Below are 16,273 nucleotides of genomic sequence, written 5' to 3' on the forward strand. Positions count from 1 at the left end.
AAGGAGGAGGAGGAGGAGGAGGAGGAGGAGGAGGAGGAGGGTGGGGAGGAGGAGAAGAGGAGGAAGAGGGGAGGAGGAGGAAGAAAAAGAAGAAGGGGGAGGAGGAGGGAGAAGACAATGACACCACAGTAGGCTGTAAACAAAATCACATCTTATTACATAAGATTATATAGCACTACATTATTCACTGTTGTTATTATGTATTGTTCTCAAGTTAAAACTTGAATTATGGAGAAAAACAATACATATTGTTTTTCAACATAATTTGTATACTCATAACCTGTTCTTAATAATATATCATGGTAATGTTTTCTATACTGTGAATTTTAATGATTGCATATTATTCTATTGTATGCAATTAAATTTATCTAATAATTTCTTATGATGTGTTTTGTTCCATTTTTATCATTAAAACAATGCTATTAACATTTTTTAACAATAAGCATATTGCAGATTATATTCTTTCATTTCAGAAGACTTGAAAATTATATATTGAGTTATACTCTAAAATTTTCCCTTTTATTTACCATGGCATATTATATTCTCTTTCCTTTCCCATGGCATAATATTATATATTATATATACATATACACACACACACTTGAGACCACAAAGAAAACCTCAATGAATTTAAAAGGAAACAATTCAAACGCTAAACTCCATGGTCATATCCAACCTAAATATATTTAAAAATAGATTGTAAAGGAGAAAAAAGCCACATCAAAATAAAAAATACATTCAGTTAAGTATCTCTTGGGTCTATGTATTAATAAAAACCATAATTATAGAAGCCTTCTAGAACAATAAGAATGTTGTATATGAACACCTATCATACTGACCAACAGTCAAGAAAGAAAGAAAACTATGAACTGGGCATTTGTTTCAAGGAGTCAAAAAGAGAAGCATAAAATAAACTTATGAAAAGCAGAAATTTCCCAAGGGTATAAAGATCCAGACTTCAGACCTGCTTGAGTTCTGTAGTATGTAATTTATAATTGAAACAAAGTAAAAAAAAATATTTCATTGAAAATCATTTGGCCTTTTTCAGAGGCTTTGATAAAAATTATGCCTTTTATAACCTCTGCCAAATGGCCCAGAGAGACCATCACAATTCTAAACTGCAAAGCATTAAATGTTACAGGAAACGTGCTGTAGAAACCCACTATACCAAAACATCTTAGTTCTGTACAGCAAGGCTTTAGAATGACCTGTAAATGAATAAACAAGCATCATTGTAAGACAAATTGAACATCCAACAAAGCATTTTGAAGCATCTTGTAAAACTATAATCATCCAATCCCTCTTGGATTGCTGCCTTGATTTTGGTGATTTGGAAGCAAGATGAAAGTAGATAAAGTGTTTACTACAAGAGATGGTGCCTCTGTGATATACAAGGGGAATTATAAACTTAGCCCCATGATCCTGCCATTAGTCTTTTTAATGATTCTGAGCCACAACCTCTCTGAGATAACATCTTTTTTCCCCCTCTTTGTGGTTGAGCTTTGAGAAGCCTAGTGGAATCTTGTGGGTTTTTTTGTTTTTTTTTTTTCCAGCCTGTTATTAAATTTAAGCCTAGAAATAAGGGAAAGCTAACAGAAAAGGATTAGAGAGGTTTATTCAACACTGTCAGAGAAAGCAAATCCCTGCCTTACTGCCAGATATATTAAACTCCTGATCTTGCAATTGCATAAAATTATCACTGGCATTATATCTATGTCAATTAAACCTAGTGCTGGAGAAAATGATTTAACCAGCTCCCTCTTTCAATGTCATTCAAGAACTCTAATTAGTTTGAAAGGTGTGTTTCTTTTCTAAGTAGTGCTATAGTCATCTAGGTATTATTCAAGTGCATCGTGCATCATTAAAGCTCATTAATATGAGAATATTTCAAAGGTGTTTATGGGCTTTGGGGATAGTATTGTTCAGACATACTTGTTCATGAAAAATAGTTTGCATTGAAATGTTAGAGTACAGAATTTTCTATCAACAAAAAATATTGTTTCAGTGTTATAAGCAAACTGGTAACATTTCTGTTTATATTTGAAAGGTCCCCAATTTTTACAACACATAGATCTTTGTTTCCTATTTCAATGTTAACATTCATGGATGAAATTTGATCCAATACACTCTTTTTATAAATGAAAAAAAAATTACACAAAAGTTTAATTATGTTTCCCAAGTATGCATAAAAAAAAAACTCTTCTATTTTATTGTTGGTCCTAGCTATAAATAAATTGGCTTGAAAAAAATAAATTTGTAAACCTAGTGTTGGATTGCAAATTATATTTTGAAAAGCACTGCTTCCTGATTCATGTTTTCTATACTTTCTTTCTTGATTAGTGCAAAAGCTCATTGACTCTGGTATGCATTGAACTCCAATTAGTTTTTGGATAGTCTACACTGTTTTGTAGTATAAACATGCCTTATCAAACAAATTACCATCAACCTAAGGATAGGGAGCTGGTTTATTTATTTCCAGTTCTTTCCAATTCAGTATGGGATACACAGTTGCAAATCCTTTACTACTTGTTAATTAACCACTTTATTGTCTAAATAGGGAAGATAAAAATTAAAAAGAGAAATAATCTTTGTTTATACATTTCATTAGGCTGAGTATAGATGAGTTACTTTAATGTGTTCATATAGTCAGCACTTACCCAGTGAATTCTACATGTCAGGGGCAGTGCTAAGTGACAGAGATACAGAGAAAAGTATGATGTTGGCAAAGACTTCAAAGGGTCCAGTGTCTGGTGATGGAGGGGAATAAGTAAACTAATAATTATAAAACACCAAGAAAAGAAACTAAAGACTAAAGTCAAGAAAAGAAATACAGCAGAATAAGACATGAAAGAAATAAATAGAAAACTAGTAATGAAATTGCTGTCTGAAGCTACAACATATCAACAACAATCTTAAATGTAAAAGGTCTAAATATAGTAATTAAAGTCGAACACTATTAAGAGTTGAGAAAAAATTAGATGCCTGGGTGGCTCAGTCAGTTGAATATCCGACTTCGGCTCAGGTCATGATCTCATTGTTCATGAGTTGGAGCCCCACATAGGGCTCTGTGCTGACAGCTTGGAGCCTGGGGCCTGTTTCAGATACTGTGTCTCCTTCTCTCTCTGCCCATCCCCGTCTCACACTCTGTCTCTCTCTCTCTCTCTCTCTCAAAAATAAACAAACATTTAAAAAATTTTAAATTAAAAAAAAGTTGAGAAAATTATCATAATCCAATTCTGTGTTTTTTATAAGAAGCTCATTTCTTACCAATTTGACAATAAATTTCATATATTGAAAAAAAAGAAGCCCATTTCAAATTTAACAACATAGGTAATTTGAAAGTAAAAGAAAGGAAAAAGATATACCAAGAAAACATTAATTTAGAAGGAAAACCAATAGTGGCTATTTTCATACCAAATGAAATATACTTCTGAATAAACAAAATTACTAGTGATGGTAGTAGGAGATCTCAGGAACACTATGCTTCATGAAAAGAGTCAATTTCAGAAAGTCATATATTCCATTTATTTAACAGTTTCTCAATGACAAAACTTTTTTGTAATACCCTCACATTAGAAGTAAATCAGATTCCCTTCAATAGGTGTAGAGTAAAACAGGTTGTGAACTATTTCTACTATGAAATATTACTAGGGAAGAAAGGTAAGGAACAATATATATATGGCAACTTGGATGAATTATTATAGAATTATACTGAATGAAAAAAGTCAATCTCAAAATTTAACCTACTATATGATTCTATTGGAGTAATATTATTGAACTGGAAAATTTATGGAAATGAAGAACACCTACTAGCTGCTGAGGTTAAGGGGCAGGGGAATGAGGGGATGTCCGTGCACTTGTAAAAGGGCAACATGATGGGTCCTTGGGATGATGGAAAGGTCTTGTATCTTGAACTGTGTCAATATCAATATCCTGTGATATTGTATCCTAGTTTTGCAGGATTTATCATTGGGAGAAAATGAGTAAAGCATTCACAGGATCCCTTTGTATTATTTCTCACAACTCAATGTGATTTCACAGTTAATAGATAAAAAGATTAATTAGAAATGATGTTTGCACAGATTATCTCACTAGTAAATATTTTTAGAAGAAACAAAAGAACTAAAATTAATGCTATAAATATGAAAATCAACCATGCCTAAATTGTAGAGTTTACATTTTAAATGATGGAGAAAATGGTTCCATTTAAACCAGACTAAAGAATATACTATAATAAATGCATTCAAATGTGCAATAAAGCAATTTTAAAGCTGATCTATTTCTTATAAAATAATAGTGTGATAGTGTCATATCTTAGATAGAGTTAGAGAAGGTTGAATTGGCAGACATTCACTACATTTCTGAAAAAACATGAAAAAAACTTGATTCTGACAAATAAAAACAATATATTTCCCTAGACAGGCAACAAAGGTAAATTTGTATATACAATGTTTAAACTCATTTTATATTGAGTAGATTACATATATAAAAGTGTATTTTAATACTTTTTAATATTTTCACGATAGTCCATGAAATTTAAATTACATAAATTATTTCATTAATCACTCACATGTTTTTTATGTCATAGAAGTGAAACTGCTTTGTCAAAGGATATGAACTTGATGCAGGCTTTCAAAGATACTATTCAGTTGTTCTTTCCTCTGAAATATAGGAGGAAGGTTGCTGCTTTGTAAGTCCTTGCCATAGCTGGAGGGAGGGCTGAAAGATTTTTTCCTTCTTTTCTTCCTCTCCTTTCTCTCCTCCCTTCCCTTCTTTTCCTCTTTCTCTCTTCCTTTCTCCCCCTTGCCAATGCTATTGGAACATGGTTTACATTTAAATCGCCATCCCTTGATTTATCTTCAGAATGAATGTATTTCCACAAGACATTTATTCATATTCTTTTATTATTGCTTAATAACCATGCCTTTTTTAAAATCATTACCCACATATTTTTATTAGTATAATATTAACCCTCTAATGATATGTTGCAAATGACCCAAGAGAATTTCCAGGTGGAACCAGAGAACTTTTATAAGACAAGCTACCATTTGTCACATTTGCCGCTTGTGTAATGTCAATATGATTGTTGTCATTGTTGAACTGAAAGCATCTCCAAAGAGTTCTTCCTTTCACATCTCTTTGGAAGGGCAGTGAGGTGCTCACAGCAGAACAAACATACCTTGACAGCTTCTCAGAGGGCCTCAGCCAGAAATCTATTTTTAAATGAATTTATAGTACTGCATTTATGTTGTACCATTCATTCCTTATAGTAATTAAGAATGTTAACTGTATGCTGGATTGTTTGAACTTAATTCCAATTCAGTACACTATTATATTTGTGACACTGGGAAACTTACTCTTTTAGAGTAAGAAACTCTAGTTTCTTCATATATAATAATAAGGGCTACCTTATATTACAGGAGGATTAAAAGTGTTGAAATATGGAAAAATTTCAGAAAAAGACCAGAACATAGTCAACACAAACTAAAGCAACTTTATTTAAGCACATTTCCTTATATTAGACTTAAGGGCAAGTGCCAGGTCTTTGCAACCATATTGCAAGTTCCTAGAGGAAAGAGACTATATTTCTTACAATTGTGTAATTCCAGAGAAACTAATATATATTTTATGCCCTACAGACACTTGCTTTCTATTCATAAAATAAGGATTTTTCCAAGCACAGTATTGAATAGATGGACCATTGGTCAATTATTTCTTCCTCAGAAAATTCTTCTTAAAGTAAAGCAAACACTCTGCTATATTGCTTAATATTTTTATCATTTACATCACTGTTTTTTTAAAATTTATTTATTATCCTTGCTCAATCTGTGAAATCTAGACACTGATAGATTCCAAGCACCTAGAAAAGTACCTGGCACATAGTAGGTATACAATGAATATTTGTTGGATAAGTTAATGTAAGATTAATTTCATTTTTGTTGTTTCAGTAACACGTATTTTTTTTTAATTTTTTTAATGTTTATTTATTTTTGAGACAGAGAGAATGTCAGAGCATGAGCAGGGGAGGGGCAGAGAGAGAGGGAGACACACAGAATCCAAAGCAGGCTCCAGGCTCTGAGCTGTCAGCATGGAGCCCAACGCAGGGCTTGAACCCACGAACTGTGAGATCATGACCTGAGCCAAAGTCAGATGCTCAACCGACTGAGCCACCCAGCCGCCCCAGTAACATGTATTTTTCAGGATGTGTTGTTATTATTCCTGGCCTATTAAAAAGTCACTTATCTATCCTGATTCTGCTTGTATACTGTCAATACAGATTTTAATCTTTTAATTTATTTTTAAGTGGGAGGCCTATAATTATTATAATCCATGTTTTAAGGACTATTTATATTTTATTTTTTTAATGTATAAGTGTTCAATACAGAGGATGACCTTGGCTCAAAAGTTGACCACTTCTTTTAGCTACAGACTACCAAACTTTTTGGGACTTGGAACATTTTAATGGATAATTTTGTGATAAACTGTGCTAGGATGAGATTCCAAAAGAATCTGTTTAAACACACTGAATTAAACATGAATACTACAAAAGCGGTATTTTTCAAAACTCCTTAGAACTATTCTAAGGAACACTTTATCTCACACATATACTGACTTTTAACAGTTCATTTCCACAAATTTCATATGTTCAATGTATCATGTAACTTTATGCTCAATTTCATTGAAAGTAGGCCCTACAGACTATGGAAAAAGGATATGCCTGAAGGAGAGAAAGGTTTTCTCTATAAACAGGGATCAGTCATTCTACTTCTGGCAAGTTTGCTCCAAGAGAAACTTCCTCTCACTATTAGTTATGTAAAAAGAAAAAAATGTAATTTTTGGCAAAACACTAGAAATACACAGAATAGCCTGAGTAAGTTTGCTAACTCTATTGGTTATTAAAATGAGGCAGTTATTAGAATGAGAACCACTGATCCCTGAGGTCCTGAAAGATCTGTTCATCAACGCAGAGCAGGAATGGAGTCAAACTTGGTTGGTTTATGGCATAGAGAATTATGGACTATTTCCTTGCTCTGCTAAAATCCACACTAAAAGATTTGTGTTCTTGTCCCTATACCACAATGAGAGGAATAGATAATACATGGGAATTCAATATAGTAAAACAGTTGGACTGAAATAGCTTCTGCAAGAAATGAAAAATCTAGTTTAGAATCCCCGTGAAATCTGAGTGGAAACCTTTCGAAACAAACTTAGAGTCTCAATGCAGTTTCTTCATGGTGAACTTGTGGATAAATTAGACCTCATGTGGAAGCATAGATAATATTATAAAACATGAGTTTATTAATTTGGTCTGAGGCAAGTATACTTTGTATATTTTTGCTTCTCTGTTTTCTTTGTAGGCTTAGTCTTACTTTCTGCCAGAAAGGTCTAAAGAACATCACCTTGCTGGATCATCCTCAGTACATTTATGATTTACAATTCATACCCTGTTGACACTGATTAGAATTATCTAAAGACCAAACTATTGAAGTCATTATAAGAGAATTCACCTTTTTTATTCTGCAATCAGTTAAACAGGATTAGACAAGGTTACTAATTATAATACCTGTTTCTTCAGTCATTCAAGAATCATGAATTGTGTCTACTCTATGCCAGGCGCTATACTAAGCACCAAAAATAGAGCAGCTTACACGAAGACTTTTGCTCTCACCCAGTTTGAAGTATAACTATGATGAAAATTTTTAATAATAAAACTATTAGTACAAAACATTATTTACTCACTTTTGAGTGTTGTCTTAGTATATCTATTATATATTCTATTTGTTTTTGGGTATTAACTGTGGAATTTATAATAAATTGGCCTCAACAGCTCTTTTTTCATTAGAATATTAAAAGTCTTAAAAAATGACTTATGTGTGTAAACCAAGCAATTTGAAAGCATAACTCACGGGCAATTTTAGTTTAGTTTAAGAAATAAAAAGCCACATTAAAAAATAGAAAATGATTGCCTCTTTTTTCTTAAAGGCCAATCATCTAAAATATTTCCCATTTACTATAGCCTGGCATGAAGCATCTGTCTAAATAATTCATTTTCTTTCAACCAAATTTGAATGGCATGTCTGTACATGTATATACTTATGTACCTGTTTTATTCTATCTTTCACATAAAGAAAGAAACTTGGCCCAGTCTCTACAAGTGAATCTTACAGTCTAAAGAGGGAAAGTAATAAGGTGAGCATTACTTAAAATAACTACATGAGGTAAATTCAAGGATTAAGAAAGGAAAAATAAAACAGAGAGAGAAGGATGAGTCCCGATGGCCGGTAGCTAGCACAAATGGCAGGTTTTGAGTACGGAAATCAGAATAAAAACCTCTCATTAGGCCTGTCATCTGATCCTAAAATCATTTTTATAAAAACATGGACAAAAAAGGAAAAAAAAAAGACAAATTGCTAATCCCTAATTTTAATTGAGGAAACTTCCTCTTAATCATGAATTTATAGATCAATGTGGACAAACTTCCCACACATAGGTGTTTTTGAGCTTTAACTCATTTAAACAAGTCATAGTAAGATGTGTGACTCTGACTCTCTTGCCTATGCCCAAATTAAGAAAAGTGAGGCTCTGTCCTCAAACTAATTGTTTCTGTTCCTGTGATCAGTTCACTGAAGTCTACCTTTTTTATATTCACTGAAGTCAGCAGCTCAGAGGAACGATACTAGCTAACTTGTGCTGGGCTTATGTTATACGTCAGGTGTCATGTATAAGAGCTTTGCATCGTTTATTCACTTACTCTTAAAAGCAAACCTATGGTGAAGTAGTATTAAAATCTTACTTTTGCATTCAGGGAATATAAGACTTAAAGAGTTTGAGTGGAGCACCTGGGTGGCTCAGTCGGTTGAATGTTCGTTCAACTCTTGGTTTCTGCTCAGGTCATGATCTCATGGTTATGGCATTAAGCCCTGCGTTGGGCTCCACGCTGATCCTGGAGAACTGGAGACTGCTTGAGATTCTTTCTCTCTCTCTCTCTCTTTCTCTCCCCAACTGCTCCCCCTCCCCAACTCATGCTCTCACTCTCAATAAATAAATAAAAATATAAATAAATACATACATAAATAAGAGTTGAAGTGAGTGATGAAACAATTTGCCTGAGACAAATGGTTAGCAAGTCATAGAGCCTAGGTGCTCTCTTTCCACCGTACCAAAACTGTGTCACAGAACAACAATGGAGAACAAATAGGGAAACAGAACCAGACCACACTACATCTCCTGGAAAATAAAGTTATCATGAAAACACTGTTGTTTTCAGAAAAAAAGAGTCAAGAATAAGCAGAATTTTCAGCATGAAGACATAAAGATGAGAATTTCAGATTACTAAAATAACATGGATAGAGGAAGTGCTAAGCCAGTTTAATAATTAATAGTAACTCATTTAACTAGATGAAAGTAATATTCATTAAAGGAAAGAAGACGAAGTCAGAATGAAGAGCAAATCTATAATAGGATAGTGCACACTGGAAACTAGCAAGTGGACAGAAACATCAACCCAGAGTCTTGAAATGGGTTTAACCATCTCCCTTTCCCCCACCCAGAGGAATACCTGGTCTTGCAGTCAACATAATCTTTAAATATTTTACTATATTTAAGTAGCCCATGAAGGAAGGTGGGGGGTGGGTGGAATAGACCTTTATTTTCAAGACTGAGAGGTATTATAAATTAAAAAAATTATCTAATGAAAATTCAGAAAAAAAAAAGACTCAGGAAAAAGATTGAATACCCCTAATAGAACATAAAACTCCAACAGAACGACCTCAATAAATTAAAAGGAGTAAGGCATCAGTAGAGAACAAGAAGAGTAGAGATGAACAGAAGTCAGTACATAAAAATACCCCAGAATGAGATAAACAGTGGGACGCATGAGATAAAGAGGTATTTTGAAGAAAGTAAAACACAAGGGTAAAATTGTGAAGTACGCTGGGGACAGTAAATAAAAGAAAAAATCCTCTCAAAAATCAGATCTAAATGTTGAGGACAGATAGAAGACTCGCCACAGAGTAGAAAAACAGAGGGATAACATCAACAAAAAAAGGAGAAGCGAGGATTCAGGATCACCACTAACAGGGACAGGATTTCTAAGGAACAGAATAGCAAATAGCAGTAACTTAAAAGCTAAGTATAAGAAAGTATTTCCTGAGTTGAAGTTAACTTCTGTATGGCCACTGCAAGTGTTTAACTGTATTTGGTTACAAACCTTTGTAAGAATAATTACTTTTTTTAATTTTTTTTAATCTTTACTTATTTTTTGACAGAGTGAGACAGAGACAGAGTGAGAGCTGAAACAAGTGTTTCGGCAAATTGTTTAAAAGATATCCAAAACAAGATGTTGTTGGTGTTGGTGCTGGGAGAACAAATTAAGATCCTAAATGCAGGAGACACTTCAACCAAAGGTTAAATTCCACATATAAATCAGATTAAAATAAGACTTCTTTCCAAAAGTAAAAGGCAGGAAACAATGGAGAAAGATTTGGAGACAGGGAGTTTGGAGAATCTTACAGCAAAGCCAATTAAATTGTGGTCTATGTAGAGGATGAAAAGAAAATATTCTTAAATAAAGGAAATGACTGATAAATAGCATTCATGTACCTTATTGAATAGAATCATTGAAAAATATATAAGAAATAGCTAAAATATAAGTAAAACTTATTTGTTTACCTTAGCCATATCATGCCCTTAACAAGTATGGCAGAGAATTCTGGAAATAGTTTAAATAGTGATGAGACTCAATTTCTGTAGCTTACTATAAAACTGAATACAAATCTTATTAGGGACTAAATGGTTGTACCCCTCATCCCATCTTTATTTGTTGCAGCCCTACCCACCCCCCACCCCCGACCATGTGATAGTATTTGGAGATGAAGCCTTTGGGACTTAATTAAGATGAAGTGATGAGGGTGGGCTCTCGAGATTAATATTCTCCAAAGAGGGATATGAGATAGCTCTCCCTCACTTTCTCTCCCTGCCATGTGAGGACTCCATCAGAAGGTGACTACAGGACAGGAAGAGAGTCCTCACTAGGAAACAAATTGTCCAGTAGCTTGGTCTTGAACTTCTAACCTCCAAAGCTGTGAGACAATAAATTTCTGTTGCCTAGTGATCTAGCTTACAATATTTTGCTATGGTAGCCCAAGCTAAGACAAATACCAATATAATTATTTCTAGGAAAATAATACTCTACATATTATTTGAATAACAATGATTTTAAACTAAAATAGTCCCAGGTCTTTTGGCATATGCAAACAAGTTGATGGGGAATGGAAGACAGAATTCATGAAAATGAATAGGTGGGAATCAGGAAGGGTTAAGAGCATTAGTATATATGTCATTGGCAATAGAGTTGGACAAAGTCATTCTTCATTTGCTTGACCTATGAGGGAATATGAAAAGTAAATTCAAATATTAAGTAATTCTTAATACTTATTCTTACAGGGGCACCTGGGTGGCTCAGTCAGTTAAGTGTCCGACTTCGGCTCAGGTCATCATTTCACGGTTCGTGGGTTCGAGCCCTGCATCGGACTCTGTGCTGACAGCTCGGAGCCTGGAGCCTGCTTTGGATTCTGTGTCTCCCTCTCTCTGTTCCTCCCCTGCTCTCACTCTGTCTCTCTCTCACTCTCTCAAAAAATAAGTAAAGATTAAAAAAAATTTTTTTAAAGTACTTATTCTTACAAAGGTTTGTAACCAAATACAGTTGAATAACAAACCTGACTACAAATGAAAGTTATTTCATGTGCAAGGGAATTGGAACTGAAAATAAGACCCATAGAAAATGTGATATAAGTGTGGGAAATAGAAGTTTAGTTTTCAGATCAGCAGATTTTAGTGGCTTGTGTGCTGATATCAGGAATACTAGTATCAGTTACTTTCTCACATAATGTAATCAACCATGCAAAAATGGCTTTGAGAAAGTGCTCAGAGTCGCTGGCACTGTCTACCTGCTCATCATACTACTAGCTTAAAAACTGCAACTGCTATGAAGCCTTAACATTTTGCATTGCTTTATGTTTGTTTCATTGTTTGCTCTCCTTGCCTCAGATGACTGGTTATCTCCCTGTTTGATGGGCTGCCTTTTTCCCATTCCCACATTTGTGAGATTTGATAGCAATATTGCTTGTGACATTAGGAGTCTAGATACAAAATCTCAAAATCAATGTAGCTGAGGATTCAGCATTTACATCCAACAATGTAACTACAAAGTATAGATTTCTTACATCTGTTTATTATTGAGGGTTAAGGTTGTGGCAGATATGAAGCGAGAAGGTGTGTGTTAACCATGCTGGTTAGTGCCCCAAAGAAGTCCTCCAATATGGAGAGTGCTGCAATAGTGTTTACACATGGAGAGGGTGAAGGCTCGGTGCAACTGTGTGCTTCTGAGTGTGATGTGAGGGAGTTTTGGCTTAAAGGCATTTCCCTAGAATGATGATAGAGAGAGAGGAGTAAGAACAGCAAAATGGGCAGAGGCAAGAATAACGAGTAAGGTCACAATTGAATAGATCCCTTACCCAAACGCTGAGTGGAAAGCTATTTGTCCTTTTGAACTAAACTACAATGATTAAATTAAACTCTAAGAGAAAACAAGTAAATGATCAATGGTACAAGGCTTAATTCAAGCTAAAGGGTCATTATCTAAGTGAGATTTAGGGGCCTGAAAAGATTATGGAAATTAAGCAGGATCTGAATCAAAGTTTAACATGGCAACAAGCACATACTGTTTATTTAGAAGCTGGAAGAACTGGGACATTTGAGGGGAGAGGTTGGGGATATAGAATGTGGAAAAGAAGCCAGATACAGTTAAATCTCAGAAGCAAGTCGTTGAAATGTCATTTTGTATGCTATCGAGGCTTTTCTCTTTTCTACATCTGTGTGAGAGGACATGACACACACTGAGAAGACTTCCCCTTAGGTATTTAGCTATCTCCTCTGAAGCCAGGAGAGAGCCAAAGCAAAGGTACTGCTATCTGAGGAGTTAAACTTTTAGGTTTTCTCTACAAACTACCCTCTTTTCTCATTTGTTCTGAATTGGATCTTTACTTCACCCCGAGTTTCTAATGGTCAGCTACTATTTCTCTCATCTCTGATTACAGCAAACAATCACAATTGCATAATTCGCTTTGGAATAAATGTTGCCCCCCACCCACCCTAGAATAAATGACAAGCAATCTTGCTACTTTCTTTTCCTGACCTCTGGTGGATTAGGTCTCAAGAGGAAATATTTTGAGTAAACTGAATGTGAAATATCATGTACATGTTTTAATACAGAAAACCACTTTTCCATTTTATAAACTAGGAAGAAAAACACTTGCTATTTGATTCAAATTGGTCATGAGAATTCAAATTCTCCAACAAATTTGAACTGTTATCTTAAGAGTGCCTAGTGACAAGCCTTTAAATAATAGAAGAGACCTCCTATTTCTGATTCATAATTTCTACCTGGCTGGTTACAAATATTCCTATAGCTTCTACTGGAATCTAAATGGTGATGACTGAATTTTTTTCTGCCATTTACTTGCAAAATTTCATTTGCCTGCAGGACAGTTCCACTTGTATGTTTCACAAGTATCTCAAACATTTAAAAACATCCACAAATGGCATAAATCTCAGATCTAGTGTAGCCCTCAGTCCCCATCTTCTAAGTACACTGTCTGACCCTACCATATGCCCTACCCCACCCCCGTCATGGGAAAAGATACCTTGTCTGAATGGCTATAGTGATTGGTCTTGTTTCATGATTTCCTCAGATTTTCTGGCATTTTTGCAGTACTTTTCAGATGATGTAGCATACATATTTTTTTCCAGCATTTTTGCGGTGTGATTAGAAAAAAAAGATTGTATATATTACATTACACAATGTGCTTTTGAAAAAGGTAAATCACATGATGATTTAATAGGTATATACATTGTGAAATGATTACCACAATCAAGTTAATTAGCACATCCATCACCTCACATGGTTACCACTGGTGTGTGTGGGTGTGTGGTGAGAACACTTAAGATCTACTCCCTTAACAAATTTCAGGTTTATAATACAGTATTATTAACTACAGTTATCAAGTGACAGTAGCATGTTCTGAGTGATGCTTTCTAGCTGTAACACTGAAACCAAAGCTATAAACTCAAAAAAATTTTTTTACTTTTTTCTCTCTCAACTCCACATCCATTTATTCACCAAGTATCATCAATCGCAAAAATACCTCTAAAATCTTGGTTTTTCTCTTCAGAGACTGTCTTTCTGAGAATGAGTGCAGCTAACTCCCTATCCTCCTCTTCTCCATGTCATACTTATTAACTCCTGAGAACTAAAGTCGGCTCAACCATCCTTCTGTTTAAAATCCACTTTCTCTAATTCTCGCAGAATAAATCCAACTTCATAAAGTTGTCCACTCCAGACCATTCACTATGTGGACTGTATGGGAGGAGGGGTGAAAGTAGTTGCTCAGACTGAAAGACTTTATTTAAAAACACCACTCCCCAAGCCTCCAATGCCCGTCTCCATCTCTTTTCTTGCTACCACTCATAATCCCATTTGTCACTAGCTCTATAGTAACCTTTCAAAATACCACCTTGCATTTGAGATACTTTTTCTCTGACTATATAGTCATAAGAGTGTATATACCACAAAATCACTGGTGACATTATCCTTTTCTCTTGTAGGCTCCCAGAAAATGGTAGGCATTTACATAGTAATTGTTTGTAGACTTAAACTCAAATGAAAAGAATTCACAAAATTCCATGCTTCCTTTACAACCCGGAAAACTCTTCGTAAAGCACCTAAGATTTTCCCAAGAATAGGTTAGCCTATTAAGCTTTCGTGCTTAAAGTATAATTTCGTGGGGCGCCTGGGTGGCGCAGTCGGTTAAGCGTCCGACTTCAGCCAGGTCACGATCTCGCGGTCCGTGAGTTCGAGCCCCGCGTCACGCTCTGGCCTGATGGCTAGGAGTCTGGAGCCTGTTTCCGATTCTGTGTCTCCCTCTCTCTCTGCCCCTCCCCCGTTCATGCTCTGTCTCTCTCTGTCCCAAAAATAAATAAACGATGAAAAAAAAATAAAAAAAAAGTATAATTTTGTTCATGTGTCTATAACATAATTTGAACTTTATATTTTAATTTTATTATAATTTTATCTAATTTTAACTTCACATTTATATATATACTTTCCCAATTAGATTGTGAACAAAGAGAGATATTTCATATATATGGACTTGTAACACAACACTTCCTTCAATAAACACTGCATGGTGGGCATTGAATAAAATTTTTTGCATCACTGGAATTATACCCTGAAGTTTGTTAATGAAGAGGGCTTGCTGTAAATTAAGCTTGAATACTTAAAACTTAGAATCCATCTCCAAACCCTTTATGCTGATGCTGCTACTTTGACTTTTTTCTCCATTACCTTAAGGATGGTATTACCTAATCTACCTGTCTTGCAAATTGCAGGTGTTGATGAAGCATATCCATTTTAATTGAACTGTTAACCCATGGGAGAATTTCACTTACTCTCTCTTAATGGCATTTATGTTTTTAGATTATTTAGCAGCTTTGATTATTTAGAAGAACCTCTTATGATTTATCAAGTAAAATGACATGATTAATGTTGTACATTATACTTTCTTTAATATGATTTTACAAGTGGAAAGAAGCATCTGGATTTAATCACAAAATTACATTGAGCATCAGTGGTGCATGTAAACCAGCTCATACTAGTGCTGGATATATCGTTTCTCCTGTGATTACAGACATCTATTGGCTATTCTAATTTTCAAAAGACTCACCTTTTCAGCCAGTCTGCAGAAATTAAGAAAGGTAGAAACAAGCACAGTTAAACACAGTTCAGGAGATCAGGGAACCCTTACAATGCTTGTGGTTTTATTTTGTTTTAATTACTGTTGATACATAGTAGCAGCAAGCTTTTGTGTAACTTTCTTAGGAAAAAGAAATCCTTGGTGATTTCTCTTATTTTACCATAATTCTTGCTGCCTTCTCTCCTCCTCCCACTTCCATTTTCTCTATCCACAACCATTGCATTTTGGGTTTTATATAGGTTTGCATGGTTTTCTATTAAAGATGCATAGTATTTTTGCTGGAAATGCTCCAAAAAAGGACAAAAGTTCCAAATCTATGTTAGGTTAAAATGCCCCAAATAAATTGTTGCCAAGATAAGAAAGTTTTAGAGTCTGACTTAATAAATGGACTTTGCCCATTTATTATATTAGCTTTGAGATCATGAGTAAATTACTTAAACTTCCTTAGCCTTAATTTCTTT

Source organism: Felis catus, chromosome A3 (genome assembly GCF_018350175.1).
Source record: "Felis catus isolate Fca126 chromosome A3, F.catus_Fca126_mat1.0, whole genome shotgun sequence".
Lineage (NCBI taxonomy): Eukaryota > Metazoa > Chordata > Mammalia > Carnivora > Felidae > Felis > Felis catus.